Below are 16,537 nucleotides of genomic sequence, written 5' to 3'. Positions count from 1 at the left end.
AATTTGTTTTTGTCTCTTACGTTTGAGAGAAGTAGCAAAACGGAAAAAAATCATCTAAGCATGTTTTTTTTTCGAGAATGCATCTAAGCATGCTTCATGGACCTATATATATGTTGAATCGTACATCTTTCTTATTTACATAAAAATATATTAGGAGTGAGAATAAATAACATAGAACGAAATATGCACATTGACTCCTTTTCTTTTTAAACATAAGACCTTAGCCTAGCTTTAAATTAATAAATCCACAGAACGGCTGATACAAGTGTGCTTACAAACAGCTTACACGAACAAGCAACAAGCAAACGAAGGATAACATGATAAATCAACCAGAACTCTTAAATTGAGGTCGATGGATCAGAACGTCTTCGATTCTAGACTATTCACAGCGGATACCATCACTCCAGATTTTATTGTATTGTGAGTATATTTTTCTCATATAATTCTACATGGCAATTTGAAAAAGTTAAACAAGGTCAATCAAACTCCATGCCATTTGTCATGATCGAACAAGTCAATGAAGAATATAAAAATAAAAGAAAAAATCAAGGGAAGACCAATCCAGCCTGATTGATCAAAGCCGCTTAAGAGCATCTCCATTCCACTAGACCGAGAAAAACAACTTCCAATCCCTTAGGACATCTCTAGCTAGATTCATGACCTCCAGAAGCCGTGACGTTAACCTCTCTGGCCGCCAATACCGCATCGCCACCTCGGGATCTGTCCCCAATGCTGCGGTGCCGCACATCCACCAAACTATCAACGTTCGAAATTCAAAATAAGCGGTGATGTGCATCAACCAAAACATCGAAACGATCACAAATCACACATAGTAGTTCATATGAAAACAATATGGCACTAACCGATCAATATTTTTCCGGCAAGATCATGAAGTTTTTCTTTTCGTACCAAACCCTCGTCATGTTGTCCATGGTGCTTAGGTTGCCTGTCGTTACGCGAGCTTCCTCAATGAAAAGTTGAGATCTACTTCCTTTGCCCTCTTATCAACTTTTCCATTGTATCTACATCCATTGCATGAGAACGGATTGTTGCACGTCCATGGCTTCGGTGATGGCTCAAGCGGTGCCTTCGGCGGGACGCGGCTAGTGTTGGGGCAATTCGGAGCCCAATGACGTGGATTGCCACAAACATGACAAGCACATTTCTTCCTCTCATTCTTCTTCATCAAGTTGGTAGATTGTGGGGCATTGTTCTTGCCATCAAAAGTTTTTGCTGCCCTCACATTAATTCTTGTTCTTGAACTTGTGGTATTATAAGTTCGTTTTTCTTTACCAGCTGAGCACTTGATCTTCTCTCAACAACTCGAATACATGTGTCTTTTGTCCTCGCTTTTTTTTCAACATGGTCAGACCCAATTAGATCTAAAACGGATTTGTTTTTGTCTAAGCATGCTTTTTTTCTTTCTCCATGGATTCTCCATGGACCTATATATATGTTGATTCGTGCATCTTTCTTGTTCACATAAATATATAGTATTAAGAATGAGAATAAATAACATATAACGAAATATGCACATTGATTCTTTTTCTCCTGTTTTCAATTGCTAAAATTATTGGCGTGCAATCAAACATATGTAGAACTTGATGTAGATGGCTGAGCATGTAGAGGAGTAAGAAGACATGTTCTCTTCTTGAAAGAAACGGTAAAAAGAAAGACGTGTGAGGTAAACGCCGGATGCATTCGTGACATAACTATACATTTCCAATAACAAACCGTCTGTTGCAATTCGTATATATCCCACGGAACAAACCCAGCTAATCAGGACTGTCGGTTCATGACGGGCTATATATATGCGCAGATCCGGCCGCGACGCGAAGCACGCGCAAAACACACGCACGGACCTGTAGGGTCTCCCGCTCCCGCCGCCGTCCAGGCCATTCCCGATCCTTCCGTGCTGATGTGCTGGCGCCACTCTCCCTCCGTCCACGTCGCCTCCGTCAGCAATGGCGGATCCACCGCCGCAGCAGCATCCGGCGTGCTGCGCGTGCAAGCATCAACGCCGGAAGTGCTCGCCGGGATGCCCACTGGCGCCCTATTTCCCCGCCGACAGGACCGGCAGCTTCCGCAGCTCCCACCGGCTCTTTGGGATCAAGAACATCCTCCGGCTCATGGCCATGGCCGGGCCGCAGAAGCAGGACGACTGCATGAGGTCCATCATGTACGAGGCCGACGCGCGGGTTGCCCATCCCGTGCACGGACCGTACGCCATCATACACAATCTCGAAAACGAGCTTGCCCGCGCGAGAGCCGAGCTCCAGGCCGTGCAGGAGCTGCTGGCCAAGCACCGCCGCGCGCCCGTGCAGCTGCGGATGCCGCCGCAGCCGCTGCTGCCGTATGCGATGCCACCGGACGAGCATCCGCAGCCGTTCTACGGCGGCTACGCACCTCCTGGTGCCGTGGAGATTGACGGCGACGCGACGGTCGGCGCGAACGTCGACGAGGAGGACGCTGTGATGTCGATGGAACATGATAATGATGATGATGACGAGGGCCATACACTCGCGGGAGCGCACTATGGTGGAGATGTGCCATCGTCGTCAAGCTACCAGTCTTCGGATCCTTCGCCTCCCAGACTTCTGAATCGCCGACATTAGGTTTTGAAGTTCAATCCTGGCTGATTTTCATTTTCATACCCAGATGAAAAAGGAAAGAAATAAATCAAGAAACATAGAGTTCCTGAAAACCAGAGCCACATTTATCATCCGATTTGTGTAGGATAGCCCTAATGCCCTATATATAGTATAGAAGACCTCGTGAACTCTATATACTCTGTCATTTGCCTGCCATCTACATGCATGATAATGCTGTGTTTTCAAGCCACAAGGAAATAGACCGTGCTAGTTTTCAGGATACATATGGATGATTAGTATTGTAATACTGAATCATTCAAGTTTCCCCAATAAAGATTCAGTCACGTTAGCTGACAGGAAAATTGTCTGCATCACTGGCTATTATACACATTTTCTTAGCCTGCTTATTTATTTCGGCTCCAACTTTTTGGCAGCTTTTCGCAAACTGTGCAGAAATTAGTTCTAAGTTCAGCTTAATCTGAATTAACCTCTGACCTGCTTGTAGTTTAATTTCCGCGTCTCCCCTAGGTTTACTCAATTTGTTTTTCCCATATACACCCATGCATCCCCAAGGGGATACTAGCTAATGTAGTAAGCAGAAACAAAGATGTCATGATCTTTGTCTTAGCACTGTTTGATTCCATTAAAATTATAAGTTGCTTTATTCCTCTTGTACGCTGCTAGGTAAATGTTTATGTTTTCACGCATTCGGCTGCTACTCACTATTTTAAAATTCTTACCACTTCACAATTTTGAAAACACATTTTTCCAGCAATTCCAGATATAAAATATTTAGATAGGTTAGCATAACAAAATGTCTTATATTTTGGGAAAGAGGTTGTAGAACACATTGGTGGGAAAGTAAAATTTACTCTCCAGTTTCCCTCCATGTCTTGCCTAACTTTGGTGAAAGTCCACTGGAACATAAACATGGATTTTGAGTGCAAGATGGTACACTGTATACATTAGGGGTTCCCAAATGAAACTAATGATCAACAAACTTTTGACTGGTGGAATCATTCATAACGGGAATTGATGTGAGGCCGCATAATTGATATATTTATATTACCAAAGACTACATGGTAGAGATACATAATTGAGCGTTGTCACGCATCATACTCCGCTCTTTATTGACTCGGGTGAACAAGCTCACCTAGGCAATAAAGATTTTATTTTCCTTTGAACTATCCTGGTTAAGGGGGGATGGTTTCATCGATATGATCAGAGAAGAATGATGTGCCTTTGTGAAGGGAATTAGTCCAATTGAAATATGCCAAAACAAAATAGGACATCTGGGACATTTCCTCAAAGAATGGGCACGCTATAGATGTGGAATCTATAAGAAGGAAAATAAAATAAAATAAAATATTAATTTCTACTATAGATCGTTTAGATATATAAGCTGAAACGTGTCCTCTTGATCCATCCGAGGGAGACGAGTTAAGAGACATGAATGCCAAGTTGTCAAAACTTAGACGGGTAGAGAAATGCAAATGAGCTCACAGGGGCTAAAGTTAAACATGTGCAAGAGAGTGGGAATAACACAAAATATATTCACCTTATTGCAAATGGGGAGCATAGGAAAAAGAAAATTTTCCACTTAGAGCAAGAGGAAGGGACTATAGTAGGAGACGAAAATCTAAAAGTATACATCACAAAATGTTACTAGACAATGGAGGTTCTTGAATTCACTGAAAGGGACTATAGTATTGAGAATCTGCTGAATTCACTGACGTGGAGGTTCTTGAGGCTATGTCGCAAATAGAATCTAATAAAGCTTAAGGATCAGATAGGTTTCTAGCTGAGATGGGTTTCTAGCTGAGTTCTATAGAACGTTTGGAACATTATAAAAAAATAACCTTATGGCTATTTTGTACACTTGCAACAAGGAGATTTGCCACTTTATAAACTAAACTTTGGCGTGATTACTCTGTTACCAGAAAAGGAAGACGCGGTACAAATTCAGCAATATAGGCCTATTTATCTTCTTATTGTGATACTTTTTTTTTTATACAAAAGTAGGAACAAATCATATCACAAAGATAGTGCACAAAGTCATTAGACCCACTCAAAGCGCTTTCATGCCAGATCGACATATCCTAGAGGGTGTATTGGTTGTGTATGAAACCACCCATGAGCTTCAAAGGAAGAAAATTGATGGGGTTGTTCTAAAATATATTTTGAGAAAGTATGAGAAAGTCAAGTGGCCTTGTATTACATAAAACAATGCAAATGAAAGGGCTTGACCAAAAGTGATGCGACCATATCACAAATTTTATTCCGGGAGTGTTGGTAAGAATTCGTGTAAACGATATATATTGGCCATTACTTCCAAACAAGGAAGGGCCTTAGAAAATAAGATCCCTTTCACTGTTACTTTTCAATATTGTCACTTGTATGTCTGCTATTATCATTGCAAGGGAAAAAGAGGATGTCCAGGTTGGAGGACTTATACCTCATTTAGTCGAGGGGGCGGTTCCGCACCGATGGTACTATTCTATTCATAGACCAAGACTTTCAGAAAGCCGGCAATATGAAATTAATTATTTGTATCTTCGAATAGTTATCTGAGATAAAAAAAATTCGCAAATTTTCTGTTTTGGCAAGGCCAAAGAAATGAAAGACCAGAACAAACAAATATTCTATTATGAGGCCGACTCTCTTCCCTTTTGATACCTTGGCATTCCAATTAATTACAGAAAGCTTCTACACAAACAATGGAGCCTAGTAGATCGCCGGTTTGAAAAGAAACTAGGAATCTGACAAGACAAGGTACTTTCATATGGAGATAGTCTAGTCCTTATTAATTCTTTTTCTTACAAGTTTATCTATATGTTTATGCTATCCTTTTTAATTATTTACCTAAAGGAGTAATGTAAATGTTAGACTTTTATAGGTCACGTTTTTTTTCTAGAAGAGTGATCAACATAAACATAAATACCGGTTAATCAGGTGGAATTTGTTTGTCAAGCCAACGACTAGAGATTTTGGATATTGAGATACTAGATATAAAGAATAAGTGTCTTCTAAGTAAATATCTATTCACACTACTTAACGAGGAGGGAGTGTGGTAGGAGCTATTACATAATAAGTTCCTTAAAAATAAAGCATGGTCATAAGTGACGGCGAAACCCACGGACTCCCGATTTTGTAAAGATCTAATGAAAGTTAAGAGTGACTTCTTCGGATGACGGTCTTTTGTGACAATGGACAAGCATCACGTTTTTGGGCAGACACTTAGATGGGGAGCACATCTTTGGCTAACCAATACCAATACCCAGTGCTATATAATGTGGTGCACCAAGAAATTATTTTGGTAGCCCACGTTCTAGCACATAATCCATTGAATGTAGAATTTTGACGGATCTTATCAAAATAAATGGGAAACTTGGAATCAGTTGGTACATTGGCTAATGTCTATAAATTTAACAAATGAATAACATAATTATATCTAGAAAGTTACCCAGGGTCAAACCCATGTATGTGTATTTTTTGAATTGTCATATGGTCTTCCTACGAATTATGTATGAAAATTGAAATTATCATTAAAGATTAAGATCTTCATCTTGTTTCTTCATAATAAAGTAATTCTTACAAAATATAATTTGGCAAGGCTTTAATGGAATGAGTGTATGAAATGTATTCTTTTGCGACTCGGAGAAGTCCGTTAATCATTTTTTGATTGTCCCTTTGCTCACCTTGTTTGGAGAGTGATCCACTTTACCTTTTCTATTGTGCCACCAACAAATGTTACAAATGATTGGAAATTGGTCAAATATGGTATATAAGAAAACCGAAGCGCAAATTCAAGTGGGAACTTGTGTTTTACTTTGATCTTTATGGAATTGCAGAAATGATACTATCTTTAACAAAATAGGAACTACTCATTTCCTACACGTTATCTATGTGGCTACTTGAACTCATGAGTGGTCATTCCTTCTGCTGGAAGCGCAACTAACATCTAGAGATTCTCGGTGCACCCCTCAGAAAACGATTGCACATGCTATCTACAACCAGAGTGGCTGATGATTTCTAGACGAATACGAGATGTATAGGAGACTTGTACTCTTACTATTTTTTATGACGGTTGATTGTCATATACACCCTATGTGATCATTGAACTTTAAACTCTAAATCATTAAAAGTACGCAATAAATGAGGCCATGTGCATAAATTAATGCAGTCCAGGGCATTGTTCCCCCATTTCGAAAAGAAACATAATCTTGTCGCCGAATCGTTAGTGTGGTTGGGCTTAGCCCTTGTGAAATAGGTGGTTGAGTAGACCGGCTCTGAATGTTAGGCTAGACAATAATCAACTAGACAACAATGTGCTTGTTAATCGAGCCTAACATTAACCTTGGTTTGAAAGATTATGTTTCTTGTTAAGTTAGAAGAATCTCAAAGAGTAGCATAAGGTGCTGAGAGAATCTAGCTGACCCTTTAAAATGGTCCAACCAGTAAAATAACTGCCAATTTCTTGTTTTCAACCAAAAAAAAAAGACCACAGATCCCACAAAATCATCCGACCCCGATTGTTTGGGGTACCAACAATGGGGCGGTAAAACTCGGATATGGCCAGAACGTTGCTTGGATTCTTAGTACCCCTTTTCCACAAGTGTAGCTTGGCGGGAGGGAATTGTCAGTCCCAACCCCCTTCCCCGCTTCCGCAATGTTGTTGCCAATCTTCTAGCCATGCGTTGTCTAGCTTGGCAGCGTTCTGAATCGCTGCCATGGATCTCCCCGAACATCCATCCATTTGATCTAAGCTCGTGCGAACCTTATTGCAGCCTCCCTCTCCTGATACCGCTGTCGTCTCCATGGTGCCACCCAATCCTTCCGCCGCCGCCGCACTGCAACACAAAAGGGAGGGAAACCCCCTTGAGGCCACGTCTTCCAGGCTCCCTTCTATGTCGTTGTAACGACCCAAAGAAGGCAAACATGGGAGTGGGTTGAGGAACATCGTCATTTCATCCACTACCCTCTGATGGTCGGTGTGCCCTGCACAACCATCAACGACACCGACGCTCACAATGTGTTTGAGGAAACACTGGAGATGTATAATTTTGCCCTCTCTCAATTGTGTAGTTTGAATTTGCATCCGGTTCCTACATCATATGTGAAAAATTTGGAGGAGAGTGAGGTCCACATTCGTAGTGCTCGGGCGTTGACTTTTGTGGCGGCCTCCTTATCCGATTCTTGCTTTGCCTTTGCACGCCGATTCGCCGGAGGGGCGTGTCAGCTTCGGCAGGGTTTGGCGGTGGCGGAGGAGGAGGAGGAGGAGAACATGTCGACACACCGGCCTTGACTTTCGCGGGTTCTTAGGCGGCGGAGGCCAATTAAGGAGGATATGGGAGGGAGAGAGTCGCGGTTCCGATGTGACTGGCAGGCGGAGTTGCCATTACAAGTGTTTGTGTGCCCTACTCATATCTTTGGCCCCTTCTACCATCACCCCGAAACGAATATCCCCAGAGACCCGCGGTCAGATAGGCGGGCACACATGATGACACTAGTATACATAACTTATTTTGTCTTCACGTAATAGAATTAACGGTGGGGAGCTTCCCATTATTCCCTGGACAAAACAGAAAAAACATAAATAACTCTCAAATCAGGGAAATACTATCTCAATATAATAATTGTCTCTAGGGCACACTTTCAGTAACTTTGTCAATTCCCTCACACGTGACGTAACAAAGATGAAGAGACAAACTTCAACATGCGTACAAGAAAATCTTATCTTTGGATAATATTTAGCCCCGTAGAAATGAAATTTTAAAATGAAGAGAAATAACTTGTCAACATAATTTCCATTCATGGTGAGAGAAAATACACCATATGTGCAAGAACAGGCAAATGTACTGCAACTTCAGCTTGGAAAATAGACTGAGATTGCAGAGAATTTCAGTTGCTTGAGATTGACAAACAGTAAAAACATAACTTTTCTTGTTCTTGTTCGTTTACGTCACCTACAAACTGCACATTTAGTACAGAAATGAATCATGGAACAGATCACGTATGTCGCGCCGATGTACACACAAAGAAAAAAAAATCCAATGAACCAATATGTACCCATCTTCAAACCTGTACCGTACAAATGCTACTCACCAGCAATACGTATGTGTCACATTCATACCCGTGAACCGAGGAGATCGCCGATCATGATCGCCCCGAGCGGCCTGTCCAAGGCCGACCTCTGGCGAGTGTCGAGCTCCTGCGCGACGATGCGCATGGTGGGGCGGGCGTCGGGGTTGGTGCGGACGCAGGACAGGGCCACGACGAAGGCGAACACCACCTGCGCGGCGAGCTCCCCGTCGGGGGCCTGCAGCCTGTGGTCCAGCAAGTCCCTGAGCAGCAGGAGCGCCGACGACTTGCCGACGCCGGCCTGCGTCTCGTCCAGGCTGTAGAGTGAGCTGATGAGCCCGCCTGGGAACTTGCCCGTCAGGATCTCCATCGCGATCACGCCGAAACTGTACACGTCGCACTTGGTCGTCACCCTCAGGTACGCGAGCTCTGCGGCAAGAAACTCAATGCCGATTAGTGCTCACTGCTCAGCAAAGTTGGATTGCAATTCGATGTTGCAATGGCGCGTAATGTAGGTACCTGGTGCCATGTAGCCGTAGGAGCCGGCGACGGTGGTGCAGTTGGAGCGATCGGGGCTGAGGAACCTCGCAGTGCCGAAGTCCGACAGCCGCGTCTCGTAGTCGGCGTCGAGCAAGACGTTGTTGACCGAGACGTCGCGGTGGATCATGGGCGGCGAGCAGTCGTGGTGCAGGTACGCCAGCGCGTGCGCGAGGCCCCTGATGGCGCGCATCCTCGCCGGCCAGTCGAACCTCTCGTCGCCGCCGCCGTACAGCACCTTGCCGAGGCTGCCCCTCTCGACGCGCTCGTAGACCAGGTACATGAACCCGTCCGTGGTGGAGAAGCCGTGGAGCTTGACGATGTTCCGGTGCCGGACGCGCGTCAGGGCCTTCACCTCGTTCTCGAAGCTCTTCTCGCTGATGTCCCCCGTCTCCGACACGTCCAGCCTTTTCACGGCGAGGGAGTGGCCGCTGGGGACCTCCGCGCGGTACACGCTCCCGAAGCTCCCCTTGCCGATGCAGTGGGCCTCGTTGAAGTGCTCCGTCGCGGCCACGATGTCTTCGAAGGAGAACTCCACCTCCCTGCTCCATATGGACGTCTGCAGCAGAGGCACATTAGTCCCGCTGCCGCTCGCCGTCGTTGTCTCTGCTCCGCCTGTGTCGTGGTGGACGCCGGTTCGCCTCTTCCTCTTCTTGCGGACCACGAGGAGGAAAGAAGCCGCAGCCATTGAGATGAGCAGCGCCGCACCAACTGACAGAGCGACGGCAAGGATCAGCCTCTTGCTGTATCGCCGTGGGCCAACTCCGGCGCCGGCGGAACCATCCGAGCCGCAATGTTTCAGGCCGGCGATGTCGCCGCACAGGCCCGGGTTGCCACTGAGATCCAAGTCCGTCAGCGAGTTCATCTTGCCAAGCAGAGCCGGCACCTCCCCTGTCAGGTTGTTGCTGCTCAGGTTCAGGTACCAAATGCGCTTCAATTCGGTCAGCTCCACCGGCACGCCGCCGTCGAGCTCATTCCCGGATAGGTCCAGCTGCAGCATCCCGGTGACGTTCCCCAATGCTGGAGGAATCGGTCCTGACAACTTGTTGTGACGCAGGTTCACACTAAGCAATGGTAACTGGCCGAGCTCCGGCGGGATCGCGCCGGCGAGAAGATTGGATGCGAGGCTCAGATCGTTGAGTGCAGCCATGTTGCCGAAACCGGGAGGAACTGTCCCGGTGATCTTGTTGCCGTCCAGGTTCAGATACCGGAGGCTCTTTAACTGCTGAGCCCATTCCCCTGTGAGCTTGCCATCAAACGAATTCCCGGACAGGTCGATGTAGTACAGGTTAGGATGTGATCCGAAGATGTCCGACACGTCGCCGGCAAGCCGGTTATGTGCCAACCTGATGCGTACCAGCTTTGTGAGGTTGCGGTAGCAAGCAGGCACGGTGCCGGTGAACTGGTTCCTGTCCAGGCCAAGGAACTGGAGCCTGTCGGCGCTCAGGCACAGCCCAGGTGGAAGTTCCCCGGAGAAGTTGTTGTCTGCCATACTGATGACGGTCAGCTGGCGGCTGGAAATCGGCGGGATGATGCCGGAGAAGAAGTTTTCGAAGGCGATGATGTAGATGAGGTCCGGCAACCGGAAAAGCCCGGCCGGCAGCTCGCCCTCCAACATGTTGGTGCTCACGGACAGCTTATGCAGCGCCGTCATGTTCCCGAACTCGTCCGGCAACCGGCCGGTGAGTTTGTTGTTGTACAGCCGAAGAATCTTCAATCTCGTGAGGTTGCCCAGGGTCCGCGGGATGGTGCCGGAGAACTCGTTTTCGGCGAGGTCCAGCAGCACGAGGTTGGTCAGGCTTCCGATGATCGCCGGGATGGCACCGGAGAGGTTGTTGGTCGCAAAGGAGAGCAACTCCAGCCCCGACGCCATGCCGACCTCCATGGGGATCCCGCCGGTGAAGCGGTTGTTGTCGGCCTGAAACACCGCGAGACCGGTCCACGCCGTGAAGTAGTCCGGCATGATCTCCCCGGTGAGCATGTTCTTGGAGACGTTGAATTCCCGTACTTTGGTCAGCTTGGCCCACGACACCGGCAGCTCCCCGGTGAGCTTGTTAATCGCGAGGCTAATGTCAGTGAGGTTGGTGCAGCGGCTGAGCTCCGTGGGGATGGTGGATTCCAACAGAGCCATGCTGACATTGATGCGCTCCAGCGACAGGAGGTTGCCGAGAGACGCGGGGATTGCGCCGCCCAGCGGGTTGCTGTGCAGCTCGAGCACGCGTAACCCCGAGATGGAGCCGAGCGCCGGCGGTATGCCGCCGGAGAGAAGGTTCTTGCCGAGAACAAGGCTCTGAAGCTTGGTCAGGTTCGCGAGCGACGGCGGTATACCGCCGGTGAGCTGGTTGGAAGAAACGTTCAGGAGCTCGAGGTTGGGCATGTACGTGGGCAGCGCCGCCGGGATCGGGCCTGATAGGTTGTTGTTGGAGAAATCAATGGACTTGATGCTGAGCAGCGGCAAGTTTGACGACGGGAACGACCCTGTCAGCGAGTTGTAGCTGAGGTTGAGGCTGGCGAGGCTGGGCAGCGACGAGAGGTCGAGCGCGTCGAGCGTGCCGGCGAGGCCGGACCCGGCAACGTCGACGCCGACGACGCGGCCGAAGGCGTCGCACGACACGCTTTGCCACCAGCACGCCGCGACCGTGGAGTTGGCGGCGGCCTTCCTGTCCCAGCTGGCGAGGGCGCCCGCCCACGGCAGCTTCAGGCTATCCTTCCAGTCCACGAGCGCCTCCGCTTCGCCCGGCGCCGCTCTCGCGCCGCGCGGCAGCTGCGAGGACGACAGGAGCAGGAAGAAGAGAAGAAGCACGCGCCGCCGGGACAACGTTGTTGCTTCATGGCGCTTCATCTCTAAACCCTCCGCCGTACAATCTGCAGCAAACATCAGCTGCAACCATGACGCGCGGGCATTAGACCTCCTCGATCGCCAGACGTGGGAGAGGTCAGAATCGGAGGCGTGAAGCTCACGACGTTTTCTCGTTTCCCTTTGCCCGCTTGTTCCTTACCTCGAAAGGCCAAGAGAAGTTTTGTTCCATAAATCTTGGTTTTAGCATCAAATAGATTAGGGTGTGCCTATGTCTCAGTTGACTGAGATTTTTTTAAGTCTCAGTCAACTCAGAAAAGTGCAACTATAGTTCAAAGAAAAGTGCAACTCAGTTCAGTTGCACTTTTCTGTCAGAAAAGTGCAATTGCAATTTTTTAATAGAAAATAGCAACTCAAAGCACATTTTTATAAGTGACTTAGACTTAAGAAAATCTCAATTGACTGAGACATAGCAAAACCGAATAGATTATTAGGGATCCCATTAGATTAAGAAGAAGACTTCCGATCGCCGCTAGTACACTAGATTGTTTTTCTGCCACTGCCAATAGATTATGATTGGAGTAGAAGATTAGTGTTCCAATCCTTTGCCCTTAACTTCGTTCAATGCGCCTCTCCCTATCTCTCGAGCAAACGTTGAGGTTCGTCCTTGATCGCGTAATGGACACCTAACAACGCATCTTCATAGATCAAGAACTACATGATCACTTCTTTTATTTTGGAGCGACGGAAGGATTGTACCATTCGAGCTTTTGTTCTCATGCTTTTTCGACATCTGGAGAAAGCAACAATCGACAAGACTTTCCTAATCTTCTGTTACTTTGAGAAAGAACGTGAAATTCAATGTTTATGTTACTCCCTCCTATCCGTAATAAATGTTGTTATTTTTTCCTTAAATTTACACTAAAGCCACGTCATTTATTATGGACTAGAGGCAGTACCGAAAGTCAATAGAACGAGTACTCCCAATCCAAGAAGATATGAAGAAGCACCTGAGAGCTACTTCCATGTTTTAATTTCAAGTTTCTTCAAGTTGTAAGCTACCACTTTTATGTACCACACCAGACAGTGTGTGTCAATCAAAACTATTACCGAAAATATCTTTTTCTCCGAAATATATTAATATCGTGAAGATAAATAATCTAGTATCTGCAACAACGTAATGTTATAATACTTTGCCATTCAGGCATCAGTTCGGCAATCTAGTTCAGATTGTTATGCAATGAAACATGATATATAGTGCACGGGAGGTCCCACTCCCCCTGCATTGGTACAGTCGAGGCATCCACATCATTTCCAGAAGCTATAAGACAACCTGAAATCTTATGGGCGGGCGTGTGCCGGATGGACGTCCCGGGCACACGCACCAGGCAGTCCAGTTGTCAGTAAAATGGTAGGCTAGCTGGTATCATGTGTCATTTTTTAAAAAACTATAACTTTTAAACCGTGCGACCAAATTATAATTCGTTTTCACTACTAAAATCCCCATGACGAGAGCTTCGAAACTAGACCATATTTTCATATGTTTCGACGAATTTTTTTAACAAGCAACTTTGATGCGCGGTTGAGCAACTTTATTGTGCAGCAAACCAACTTTGATATGCGACAAAGCAACTTTGGTGTGCAACGAATATGTACATTTTTTGGTACAGGAAGGCACAACTTTGGTGCCCGACAATAATTTTGGTGTCCATGGGAGCAATTTCAATGTGTGACGAAGCAACTTAAGTGCCCTGCATAGCAACTTTGGTGCCCGGCGACGCAGTTTTTGAACCCTGCAGAGCAACTTTGGCGCCCGACCGAGCAATTTTTAGTGTCCTGCGAGCAACTTTGGTACTCGGTCGAGCAATTTTAGTGTCCTGTAGAGTAACATTAGGAGTTGTTGCTGCAGCTGTTGTGAAGCCTACCATCGTTGTGAATCAAAGTGTTTTTGTTGGACACCAAAGTTGCTTTGCCGCATACCAAAATTGTTTTCCCGCACAATAAAGTTGCTCTGTCGTGCATCAAAGTTGCTTGTTAAAAAATTATGTCGAAACATATGAAAATGTGGTCTAGTTTCGAAGCTCTCGTCGTTTGGATTCTAAAAGTGAAAACGGATTGTAATTTCGCCGCACGGTTTAAAAATTACAGCTTTTTTAAAACAATAAAGTGATATCAACTAGCCTACTTTTTTGACAGCTGTACACATCTTTTCGTGTGAGCACTTTCCATTTTGGTTGACCGCTCAGAATAACTAACAGGCATGCGGCCGCTCGGAGAACATATCTAGTGATACCACATCTTATATGATACCATGATACCACTCTCTAGAATTTAAATTTTAAATGTTAAAAAAATTAAAACCAAAATTTTGGGTGTTCACAAGATGCGTCTCTACGTGCCCTGTAACTTTCATAACTAAATTCAAAATACTCTAAGAGAAACAAAAATGAGAAATCAAACATGAATAGTGTCACATAAAGACAAAAACACAAAATGCCACTATTCACATACAATTTGTCTTTTTTGTTTCTCTTGGTGTATTTTAAATTTAGTTGTGAAAAAACCAGAGAATGTAAACATACATCTTGTCAACAGCCACAAATTTTTTCCTAAATTTTTCGACACTTAGAATTCAAATTTTATAAAGTGGTATCATGGTATCATGTAAGGGATGGTATCACTAGATATTTTCCCCGGCTAGACGTGTCCATAAGACAAACCGTTAGGAGAGAAAATAGTTTTCACCCTAATGATCCCTTCATAACAGATAACCTGCCCACGTTGACCAAGAAGTGGAGGTGGCATGACTGGTACATGGGAACGAACGTATGCTGCATCTACAATGACTAACAAAGAAACGAATGGAGATACAAGTATTCTTAGAGAGAGAGAGAGAGAGAGCATAATTAACCTGAGCAGGTCCTTATTTTTTTCAGCCACCACCAACCAGTTGTATTTGAACGAGCAAGTAGCGTTTTTTTGTTACCCTTGAGTGGACTAATACAGGCCAGCTGTTCGATTAATTCCTGGTAGAGTATATCCTTAAGCATACGTACTATTAGCTCAGGTCTCATCACTGATGAGCTGCTTACGAGCTGGCGGTTGCCCAATATGTAAGAACAGACATCTCGTTAGGTCAGCGTGTTTATTTTTAGTGGTATTTATTTATATGATGTGTATGTGTATACAGAGGTCAGCGCCAACTTATTATTCTGAAACCCGCGTTTGCTTGCGCAGTTGCATCTGGTCGCTCTCTTTGTTACCACTTACCACCATCACTTTATATGATACTCAAAACGGAAGACTTTTATGGTGAAAGACTTAAAATTCGTATTTTAAAATTTTAAAAATATGAAATAAAATTTTAGAGATAGTCAATGATGTATACTGCAAACATGTAAAATCTTAATATGAACTACTTTATACTTTAGGCTACGCAAAAATGAAAAAACCTGACAATGTTATATATAGTGAGCAATGCACATTTCAACACTATATAATTTTCCAGATTTACTCATTTTTGTGTATCCTAAAATTTAAACTAGTTCTAATTTAGATTATAAACGTTGTAGTACGCATTATTGACTACCTATACAATGTTTTTAAAATTTTGATATATAATTGCTAAATATTTCAAAATATAAAGTGTTACCTATAGCTCAACCTCTATTGGTCCACTCTTCCTGAGTAACAATATAAAGTTGCCAATCCATTTTGACCGTTAGGCGCCTGTAGAAAAATAACTACAATGCTAACCAATATGGATCTCAAATGAGATGTGAAAAAAATTAATATCCACGGGATTGCTACTGATTTAAGACCCATTTAACCAAACGATTCACCTTAGGTGGCTTTGCAGGCCCAATCCTAATCGTATGACCCATTAGGTAACTGTACATAACCTTAGTTGTAGCCACTACGCCATTACCCCCTTTTTTCACAAAGTTTCCTCGCTCCACCGCAGCAGCCTACTGGACATCGCTACTTTTCTGATCTCTCCTCTACATCGAAATCTCTCCCCGTCATCTCCTGGAGCCCCCCTCCTCCCACCCCCACCCCCTCACAGACACATACACACAAGATTTTCACGCTAGCTGACTCTTCTAGCTTGCTACATGTGTACCGAGAGGTGTCTAGGCATCAAGCATGAGAAGTCACTTTTGTCCCAAGTCAAAGACGAAACACTATACATAGTTTCTAGAGTAGGAGTAGGCCACATTCCAACGAGACACCTAAATTAATTTTAAAAGGTATCATCCTTCAATTCTCAGAAAGTGTATTATGACCTTCATCATGAAGCCCACCCAATCCTTTCAAGTTCTTGTATTGAGTTGACCGTCTTTAAGCTCCGCCCCTTGAAAGTTTATATTGTAAAGGGCCCTTAATATCAAAATATGACATATATGTTACAAAAATTGTGTTTCCAATGGTTTAATTTTGTGACATATATCACATTTTTTATTGACCAAAATAATTTCTTAAGTTTTTCTCGAAATATGTATTACCCTAATAAGTTGGTAGAAATAGTACA

The 16,537-nt window shown here is 44.9% G+C and overlaps 1 pseudogene; it reads right to left on the bottom strand.

Moving 5' to 3' along the window:
* Positions 1–8,718: 8,718 nt before the first annotated feature.
* LOC124694573 lies at positions 8,719–12,051 on the bottom strand (annotated as a pseudogene).
* Between the last annotated feature and the right edge of the window lie 4,486 nt (positions 12,052–16,537).

Source organism: Lolium rigidum, chromosome 3 (assembly GCF_022539505.1).
Source record: "Lolium rigidum isolate FL_2022 chromosome 3, APGP_CSIRO_Lrig_0.1, whole genome shotgun sequence".
NCBI lineage: Eukaryota > Viridiplantae > Streptophyta > Magnoliopsida > Poales > Poaceae > Lolium > Lolium rigidum.
Note: the sequence above shows the minus strand (reverse complement) of the source record. Positions and strands in the feature narration are given on the sequence as shown.